The sequence below is a fragment of the Ipomoea triloba genome, chromosome 8 (assembly GCF_003576645.1).
Source record: "Ipomoea triloba cultivar NCNSP0323 chromosome 8, ASM357664v1".
Classification (NCBI taxonomy): Eukaryota; Viridiplantae; Streptophyta; class Magnoliopsida; order Solanales; family Convolvulaceae; genus Ipomoea; species Ipomoea triloba.
Window position 1 is genome coordinate 17,181,407 of NC_044923.1, and position 11,550 is coordinate 17,192,956.

The following is an 11,550-nucleotide window of genomic DNA, read 5'->3' on the forward strand; positions in this document are numbered from 1 at the left end:
AATGTCTTAAATCAATATATTCTTTTAAAGAGGTTGGCGAGAATAAAATAAATGTTAGGATCAAGCGCTTATCACTCACCATTAATTATTGTGACATGGTTTTGATTACTACTCGTTAGGATCAAGCGCTTAGCACTCATGCCAAAAGCTATAGCAAGTAACGAATGCACAACTTATTTCCTTACTTATAAACCGTCATCACATTGTTTGAGACATGTTGGGTGCTGGATTTGGCCTTTAGGGGCTTTACTGGCCTCCGTCCAACAATCCCTCAGCCACCGGGTACTAGACATGCATGACCCCTTCACCGGCCCTGCCCAATAAAAAAGAAGAGAGTCTTAATACCATTGGTTACAATATAGTTGTTGGCAGAAATTTTAAAGGGCTGAGTCTAGTATCCTGCCATCGAAACATGACACTGATTGCTTTGCAATTATAAAGAAAAAAAAAAAACATTCACTACTAGGTATAGCTTAATTTTGACATAGTGCTAAACACTTAATCTTCTTCTCCCAAAGTTGAATCCCTGGCCCAACCCCAAGGGCCCCCCACGGCCCTGTCCAACAAAGCATTTGGGAGGATGTAAATCATGATAACTCAACTGCACACATATGCTAGACATTTGTTCACTGCCACAAGAATTACCATTGGTATACTTTCTTTATTTCAAGATACGACCAAACCATTAAATCTATTACACTTTTTAGTGTGTGTTTCAATCTTATTAGAATTATTAAACAGCTAGCTAACAACATATTAAGGTAGAACAAATACTTAATATAGAATCATAGATTGGCATCATTTACTTATTTTCCACATATTCCATGATGCAGAAGAAAGTAAATTAAAGGAGGAATTTTTAACAAAGTAATTACTTTTATAGATATAATGTTTAATACTAGTACTAATTTGGTAGAGCATCTTATAAAACTTTAGATCTATGCTGATTTAGATGCCATCTTTACTTAATTGATTGCATAAGAATAAGGTTGGAGTTTTTCTAAAGAAAGATTTAAAGTTGTGCTCCGACCCTTATGGAGATGACATTAATTACTTTATTTATAACTTAAACAAGAAAATAATGGTTAAATATTCTATTCAAACTTACGATTATTATGATACTGTTATATTTAATTTTTGACTTTTAATTTAATTATATTTAGACTCGCAATTTTGTTAACAATGACACATTTTTCCATATATTATCATTGAATTTTCATTTAATTGATGGTAATAACTGTTGAAATAATTTGATAATTTTACAATCTGTTATAAATGTTTTATTTGATGGCCATTAAATCTTAGGACTCTCCATTTGCCTTCCATTATTTCATTGTTTATGTTAAAGGAAATGAAAGGTTGTGAAATGTGTATATATTGATATGGATTGCTTAATGAATGGATGAGCTCTTGTGATCTTGTGTTATTGTTCTTCTTCTCCTTTTTCCCTTTTCTCTACACTATATTATCATATACATAATCTCCAAGCAATTACCGGGCAATCACCACACGAGAACTGAGCTAATCGACAAGCCAAATTACAACACGTTATCAGCACGAGTGTTCTATATCTCCGGTGAACGATACTGGTCTCTTAAGACTCTTATTATTTATTCCTATGCCTTTGTCTAAATTTTTCATGAGACCCTGGCTGTTTGATAATGAATTTATATTGGATGTATTTTTTCTATCGATGTGTTTCCTTCTGCTTCATCTTTGCTTTAATATATGGTGTTAGTGTTAGAATATCCATATTCCAATTTTTAGTTTAGCAAACCACAGTATATATACATCCCTTTTCATCTTTACAATTTCATATTACGTATGCATATATTTTTCTTTTGTTTATTAGAGGAAAAGGAAAAAGGATACATGTTGCTACGCATGATTTATTTTCCTGTAATATTGTTGTTGCGCATTATGTATGTATATAATGATATATGTTGCGCATTATGTATGTATATAATGATATATGTATAAAACTTTTCATTCTGCAATTTTATATATTCGTACTTATATATACATATAAATGTAAATAATTTTGTATATGCATGTTTGTATATTCGGGTGTGATATTTTGGATGTATACATACGTGCATATATATTTTTGTTCGTCAACATATATATACGAGTTAATATATATGTGTGTAATATTTGTATACGTAATAGAGAGACAATGCTTTTTGCATTATTCCCATTATTGGCTTTTATGTTCTTTTGGGGAAATGCATCCAAAATGACTGCATGGATAATATGTTTTTGTAGATCATGTCATCTATCACTAAACGAGAATTTACTGAGCTCTCACTTGACGGGGGCAACTATTTAACTTGGGCCCTAGACATCGAGATTCATCTCGCGTCTAAAGAGTTGAGCCAAACCATTGTTGCTATGTCACAGTGTACTGACGCCCAGAAGGCGCAGGCTCTCATTTTCTTACGTCACCACTTGAACCACGACCTGAAAAATGAATACCTGACTGAAAAGGACCCTTTTGCATTATGGAAGTCCCTGAAGGACCGTTTTGACCAGCAGTCATCAATTGTACTCCCTCAAGCCCAATTTGACTGGCTTAATCTTAGGTTTCAAGACTATAAGTCAGTAATTGATTACAATTCGGCGCTTCACAAAATAGTCTCGCAACTAAAGCTCTGCAAACAAGAAGTTTCAGAGAAAGATTTAATTGAAAAGACCCTATCTACTTTTCATGCGAGTAACCTTGTACTCCAGTAGCAGTACAGGGCAAAGAATTATGAAAAGCATTCTGAGATTATATATGCACTTCTTGTGGCCGAGAAGCACAACCAGTTGTTGATGAAAAACCATAACGCACGATCGGTTGGGTCTGCACCAGTGCCTGAAGCACATCATATTGCCTAGGGAAGTAATTCTAGAAGGGGTCAAGGAGGGGGTCGTGGTAGAAGTCACGGTCGAAACAACCGAAGTGGTAGAGGCAAAGGCGGCAATGACTCCCGGGCCCAAGATAAGAAACGGAGTGATCAAGGTTCATCGAGGTCACAAATTTGCTATCGGTGTGGGTGTGAGGGGCACTGGTCTCGTACGTGCCGCACACCAAAGCATCTGGTTGAAGCATACAAAATGGTGCAAAAAAAATGATAAGCAGCCGTCAGGAAGAGAATCTCATCATACTAATACTAATTTGCCTGAAGCAAATGCAGTGATGAATGATGATGACGATGACCTTCTAAAATATGAGCTTGATGACTTTGGTGATCAGGAGTGATTTGTTTATGTTTGTGGGTTATGAACCTATGTTTTTTTTTATCATTTTCATGACTTAGCATCTATGTTTTTCTATTTTATCATGATGGATGGTTCGTTTTTTACTCTTTACTTACTAATTTTTTTGTGCGAATTTGATAATTAAGTAAATAATGAATAGCCACTGTCTGAGAAGTTACCTTCTAAAGTGATCGTTCAGCTCTCTAACCGGTAGGTAAAAGTTAGTAGTCTTCCTAAAGTTACCTTCGGAAGAAATTTTTCTGAGGGCACCTTTCGAAGGTTCCCTACTTTCCTAAAGGAATTCCTTTACTTCTCGAGTTTTACTTCCTAGAAGGATCTTACTTTTTAAAAGAAGTTACTCATCATGATCACTTATTTGACCTGATTTTCTTTTGGTTTTTACCTCTCAGATCTTACAGCATTACAAAATTATTGTCCACACAATGGAGCATGAACCAACATTGTGTTTGGTGGATAGTGCAACCACACACACTATCCTTACTGATAGGAGCTTTTTTCGTACCTTGAACAAATCAAGTAGTAATATTACTACCATTACTAATGATGAGGTACAAATAGTGGGCTCCAGAAGAGCATCCATCATCCTCCCTAAGGGTACAGAGTTACTAATTGAAAATGCTTTGTTGTATCCCCAATCTAAACGAACCTTGCTGAGTTTCAGGGATATTCGATCAAATGGTTTTCATATCGAAACCAAGACTAAGAACAATGATGAGTTCTTAATCATGACTCAGTTGATCTCTGGTAAAAAGCGAGAGGTTGAGGAACTTGCCTCCTTATCTTCAGGGTTATATTATACCTATATTCAACCCAATAATTCATGTGTTGCATTAACCATGAAACTAAAAAATCCACATTCTTTTCAGTTGTGGCATGACCGTCTCGGTCATCCTGGGCAGAATATGATGGGTCGGATCATATCTAATTCTGCTGGCCATAACCTTTTAAGATCTCATGTACTTTCGCCAAATATGTTTACATGTGTTGCTTGTGCGAAAGGTAAATATATTGTACGCCCGTCGCGTACTAAGGTTGAACATGAGTCGCCTATTTTTCTGCAAAGATTGCAAGGCGATATTTGTGGACCAATTAGTCCACCTTCTGGGCCATTTAGATATTTTATGGTCCTTATTGATGCTTCCACTCGTTGGACTCATGTTAGTCTATTGTCCACGAGGAACAAAGCTTTCGCAAAATTTATTGCTAAAATTATAGAGTTAAATGCCCAATTCCCAGATTATCCAATTAAATCAATAAGAATGGATAATGCTGGAGAATTCACATCAACGGCTTTCAATGATTATTGTATGGCCTTGGGCATCAAAGTGGAGCATCCTGTACCTTATGTCCATACTCAGAATGGTCTAGCTGAATCTCTGATTAAGCATATTAAATTGATTGCTAGACCATTATTGCAAAAGTCCGGTTTACCAGTTTCTTGTTGGGGACATGCAGTATTGCATGCTGTAGCTTTAATACAAATCCGACCCACTGCATATCATGATTATTCCCCCTTGCAACTACTACGTGGTGTAGAACCCACTATTTCCCATCTGCGTGTATTCGGGTGTGCAGTCTATACCCCCATACCACCTACAAACCGTACCTCCATGGGCCCCCAATGAAAACTAGGTATATATGTTGGTTATGAATCTCCCTCCATTATTAAATACCTAGAGCCCATGACAGGAGATCAGTTTACTGCGAGGTACGCTGACTGCATTTTTGATGAAGATCATTTCCCGGCATTAGGGGGAGATAAAAGCCCTTATTTAACGAAATGCCGAGAAATCTCATGGGATGAAAAAGATCTTCAGTACCTAGACACACGTACTAGTCAAACTGAACTGGAAGTTCAGAAAATTATTAATTTGCAAAATTTAGCAAATAACCTGCCAGATGCTTTTACTGATAATACAGGAGTGACCAGGTCCCATATCCCTGCTGTAAATGCTCCTTCGAGAGTAGAAGTCCCCAAGGGATCAGGTATGCACACTAACACTCCTCATCGCCAGAAGCGCGGGAGACCAGTTGGTGCAAAAGATTTAAATCCGCGGAAAACAAGAATTGGTAAAATATCTCAGTCACTCTAGAAAAATCTTAGCCGTCCTGAAGATGGGGAACCCAGTGAACCTGCACGTGCTCTAAATAATATGAACACTAGGAATGCGGAACATCCAGATCAGAATATTTTGGGAAATGATAATGATCTGGTTGATATCAATATAGAAACTGCCATAAATTTTGTTGATACAGGAGAAACATATAACAGAGATTTAATAGTCGTCGACGATACATTTGCCTATGCAGTTGCCTGTAATATTCCACATAATAATCTGGATCCAGAACCAAAATCAATAACAGAGTGCCAGAAGCGCCCTGACTGGTTGAAGTAGAAAGAGGCAATTGAGGTAGAGCTTAACTCGCTTAATAAAAGAAAAGTGTTTGGTCCCACCGTACTTACCCCAAAAGATGTGATCCCAGTAGGATCTAAGTGGGTATTCGTACGGAAGAGGAATGAAAACAATGAGGTGGTTAGATATAAAGCGAGATTGGTAGCTCAAGGGTTCACGCAGAGACCCGGAATTGATTTTGAACAGACATATTCTCCTGTTATTGATGGAATTTCATTCCGCTATTTAATATCACTAGCAGTAAACATGAAATTAGATATGCAGTTGATGGATGTAGTGACAGCTTACCTTTATGGGTCACTAGATGCTGATATATACATGAAAATACCCGAAGGTATTCAAAATCCCAATACAAGAGGGAAAAATCGAAACATGTATAGCATCAAACTTCAAAGGTCATTATATGGCTTGAAGCAATCGGGTAGAATGTGGTATAATCATTTGAGTGAATTCCTCCTGAAGAAGGGATATGTGAAAAATGATATTTGTCCTTGTATATTCATCAAGAAGTCATCTAATGGTTTTTGTATTATATCTGTCTATGTCGATGATATGAACATTATTGGGACAAACAAAGATATTATAGAAGCGTGTTCATACTTAAAGGCAAAATTTGAAATGAAAGACTTGGGAAAAACCAAGTTTTGCCTCGGCCTGCAGATCGAGCATCTCCCAAGTGAAATTTTTATTCACCAAGCTAACTATGTTAATAAATTATTGGAGAAATTCTATATGGACAAATCTCATCCCCTTAGCACTCCCATGGTAGTCCGGTCCTTTGAAGCGAACAAAGACTCATTTAGACCTAAGGAGGATAGTGAAAACATACTAGGACCTGAAGTTCCTTACCTGAGTGCTATTGAAGCCTTGCTTTATCTGGCTAATTGCACTAGACCTAATATTGCTTTCTCAGTGAACTTACTTGCTAGATTTAGTGCCTCCCCAACCAGAAGACATTGGAGTGGAGTAAAGCATATCTTTAGATATCTCCAAGGGACAAAAGACCTTGGTCTTTATTTTGGAAATAACCAGGACATTACATTGATGGGATATTCAGACGCTGGTTATATGTCTGACCCTCATAATACTAAATCTCAGACTGGTTATGTTTTCCTTTGTGGAGATACTGCTATATCTTGGAGGTCCGTTAAGTAGACATTAGTTGTTACCTCATCTAATCACTCGGAAATAATTGCTTTATATGAAACCTCACGTGAATGTGTATGGTTGAGGTCATTGATACAGCATATCCATAGCTCATGTGGTACAATGAGCAAAGTTGATTCCCCCACTGTCCTATATGAGGACAATGCGGCATGTGTTGCACAGATGAGTAGTGGGTACGTTAAAGGAGGCCTTACCAAACATATTGCTCCTAAATTCTTTTACCCACATGAACTCCAGAAGAGTGGTGAGATACTCATTGAAAAGGTTCGCTCTAGTGAAAATCTAGTAGATTTGTTCACTAAATCCCTGCCAACATCCATATTTGAGAAATTTGTTTATAAAATCGGGATGCGAAGGCTTGGAAGATTGTTGTCTTCAGGGGGAGCGATAAACGCTAAAAGTATAAATGAATAGATGGTCTTGGAGACCTTTAAAATCTCGAAGATGACGCCCGGAAGGCCTATGGTTGTACTCTTTTTCCCTTAGCTAATTTTTTTCCCCATTGAGTTTTTATTAGGCTAAGGTTTTTAATGAGGCAACCGATGCAACACATCTTTTATACTGCATGTACTCTTTTCCTCGTCTAGGTTTTTCCCACAGGGTTTTTCTAGCGAGGTTTTTAACGAGGCATGAGTATAGTTATTTAATGGCCAAGGGGGAGTGTTATAAATGTTTTATTTGATGGCCATTAAATCTTAGGACTCTCCATTTGCCTTCCATTATTTCATTGTTTATGTTAAAGGAAATGAAAGGTTGTGAAATGTGTATATATTGATATGGATTGCTTAATGAATGGATGAGCTCTTGTGATCTTGTGTTATTGTTCTTCTTCTCCTTTTTCCCTTTTCTCTACACTATATTATCATATACATAATCTCCAAGCAATTACCGGGCAATCACCACACGAGAACTGAGCTAATCGACAAGCCAAATTACAACACAATCTTAATTTTTTTCTTTTTGGTTGAAAGATGTTTAGTTTATACACGGTAATAAACAACAACTGAATGAACATTTTTCATTAAACTATGATTTTTTGTTGTATTATACACTTGTACAAATAGTTAACATCAATTGGTTGAAATTGTAATAGAGAATCAAATTCTAATAGAGAACAAACAAAGGGAAATGAATTGTTTCCATATTGATTTCAAAAAAAAAAAAAAATTGTTTCCATATTTCTAACCAATACAAGGATAATTGTAATACATTCACTCCTATCAAATAATCACACAAGCAATGTGACAAGCTATTCAACCAAATAAATCCCTTAACAAATATGACATCTCCCAACGTGCAATAAATAAGTGCAGGGGTAGATCTAGAAACTTTTTTGTTTGTGTGTTAGACAAAGAGTCAATTTAGATGTCGGGTTTTAGCCTCGTAGGCGATTCTGATTATATTAATAATGTAAATTTGAATTAAAATTGATAAATAAAAAAATCACAATAACTAATAACTATTAAGGGTAAATTAGACATTTAAAAGAAAAATGTAATAATAACCCGATATCAATAAACTACTCAAAGGAGCTTTTTCATTTTCAACTTATTGGCATCAATAAGTTAAGTCAAAAGTTATTTACCAAACACTTACGGGGTGTTTGGTTCACGGAATAGGCAGGGAATGGCATAGCATTCCCAGTAATAGCCTATTCCGTTATTTGGTAAGCATTTGTATTCCCAGGAACATTGTTCCTGGGAATGAGCTATTACCCCTGCAAGTTAAACTTTGGTTGATAAGCCATTTTTCGAACACTCCAATCTCTGCAAAATGATATTGAAATTTAATTACCGCCGGCAGGAAGGGAAATCTTGAGATCTAACGAAGAGGTTATCTCTTCCAAAAAGAAATTACGGAGTATTAATTATTTATTTCCATACTATGTTACCCTGTTTGGCCTGCAACCAATTCAAGCCAACCAATTTATCATGGGCAATTTATGTCATGGACTAGGGTCCACATAGTATTATGAACCCTAGATCGAAATTACAAGGTACAAAATTTATATTTGTAAGATACAAAATTTCATAACACAAGACACAAAAAATCACAACACGAGACACATACACATGCTATATATTTACTTTTTTTCAAGTTTAATTTAGGTACATAATTTGTGTTCATATGCACAGAATTTCACAACACAAATTGTAATTACCTTGTGGTCTAGTGGCATCTAAAGTTGCACTTGCGTATGGAAGGGGTAGGTTCGAGTCACTCAAAAGAAAAAGAAAAAAAAAAAGAAAAGAACCGTGAACCCTGGTCCATTGTATAAGGATTGTTTATCATGTGATATACCGTATACATGCACGGAGTATATTGAAATATGATATGATATTGTACCATACAATATTATTTTAAAAATTTTAGATAAAAAATGAAAAAAAGTACATTTCTAATTAAAAAAAAAAAATCTCCAAATACAGTTACACAGCAAAACGTGATCAGATCTAATTCAATAATACAATTAAAAGTACCATGTGATTAAAAGCAACACTTTACTGTCATGCAAAAATGTCATAATACATTGAATTTATAGATTATATAATTAGTGGTTATTTTTAATAGTAGTCTCCAATTATAATAGTATTTTCCGATTTAATAATAGTCCTATTCTTTTGTCATATTTAATCTTAATTGATGATTAAACAACAAAATAAATAAAAGGATAAGTTTATTATTTCATTTTCAAAAGTGGTTCTACTATTATATCATTATATTGTAATAAACTCACCATTTCTCTCTACATCTAAATAGCTTTAATTTACATTAAAAAATGACCTCACTCGGAGCTAGTATGGTGACCGTGGAAGCAGTTGCCACGCCCCCCCCCCCCCCCCCCAACCACACCTCACCCCTTAAATATAAAGAGCCCTTGTGTGTGTGTCTATATATATATATAAGATAAAGTAGCTAGCGATGGTTAAGTATGTATGTGTTCTATGTAGTAGAGGTCAAGAGGTTGCCCTACTTGATTAATTTTTTCCTTCCAAAATATCTCCACTGGATGAAATTTCTGATTCCGTCCTTTATCTCACTTTCACAAAATAATAAATAACGATCGAACAAAGAGTTAATTCCATTTTTAGTCCTAGATTTATAGGTGACAATCTACTTTTAGTCTATTTTTATTAGAACATCCACTTTTGGTCCTAGTATTATTGTGGCATGACCAATTTTGGTCCTTTATCAACAAATCAGTGTAAATATCGTTAAATACAATGGCATTTCGGTATTCAATTATGAATGTTTTAAAAAAAATAAATATAAAAAATATAGCGATTTAACATACTTTGTATAAAAAAGATTAAAATGTCTTTGTATTTAACGATATTTCAACGATTTTGTTGCTGGAGGACTAAAATTGGTCATGCCACAATAATACTAGGACCAAATGAGGGTATTCTAATAAAAAAGGACTAAAAGTGAATTGTCACCTATAAATCTAAGACCAAAAATGGAATTAACTCATTGAACAAAATTAATAGGACTCCACATTACAATGTTGAAAAATGTTGATTCGTATATTATATACCGTGTTCACATTACACAATGTGGACTAGTGACATACATGTTTATTTTTATATCTTTATTTTTAATATACTAATAAATGCTTATTTTTATTATGTTAGAATTTCATTTTATGAAGGTTTATTTTTAGTTACTATTTAAAAATAAACTTTAAATACATTAAAATTGAAGATTTGATATTAAAAAAAATATTTATCAATAATCTATCTTATAATGTTAGTCATGATTTATAATATCATTTGTCGAAGAATAATGTTGGATAGTCGTGAAAGCAATGTCCTCAACCAATGGACAGATTTCATTAATTAAAATTGTCAGGATGAAAACAAAATGAAAGTGACACTGTCCTAAACACACTACTAGAAAATTGATTATAGGCCCACACAGGCTTAGCCGCTTACTGGTTTAATAGATAATATTTAAGAAAAAAGATTAAAATTCAAATTTCGACAAGGACAGTATGGAGATCGGATATGATTATGTTTAAAGTGGGTAGATTCCTTGTGCGCACCGACATTTAGTCATGTTGTTGAGTATTTAAGTCACCGTGATTTACATCCTCCATAATACTCTGTTGGACCTGAGTGTGGGGATCTCTTGGGTTGAGAATTCTATCTTTTAGGAGAAGAAAACTAATTATAGACTTCTAAAGAATATTTTCCTTGATAAAATATTGGCAAAATGATTTTAAGGAAAATAATATAAAGAAAAGGAAACATGGATGGGCAGATAGGTCCAAAATAAGTCAAGTTGTTGGGAAGGTAGCCAACGGAAATGCCAAACAAACAAGGGATAAGGTAGTTGTAGACTAATAGAAGAGGCCATGCAAAAGGAATATATCTCACATACCATCCTATGTACACTCTATTATTAATATTCATTCATATACACCGTATTACTATTATTTATTTCTATTTTATTTTTATTTTTTAGAATAATTGTTAAATTAGCCACTATTACATACAAAATATAATTAAGCTGTTTAATTCAAAAAAATTTGCAATTGACTTCCTAAACAAACTAAAATCGTGCAATTGGAGTAAAAGGGGCATGTTTTCTAAAGTATATGTTGATGTGATAATTACCCTTTAGAAAATATAATTTTTAAAATTTATTTAAATATTTAAAAAAAAAATTAAAAAGAAGACTATTTAAAAAAAAAAAAAAAAAA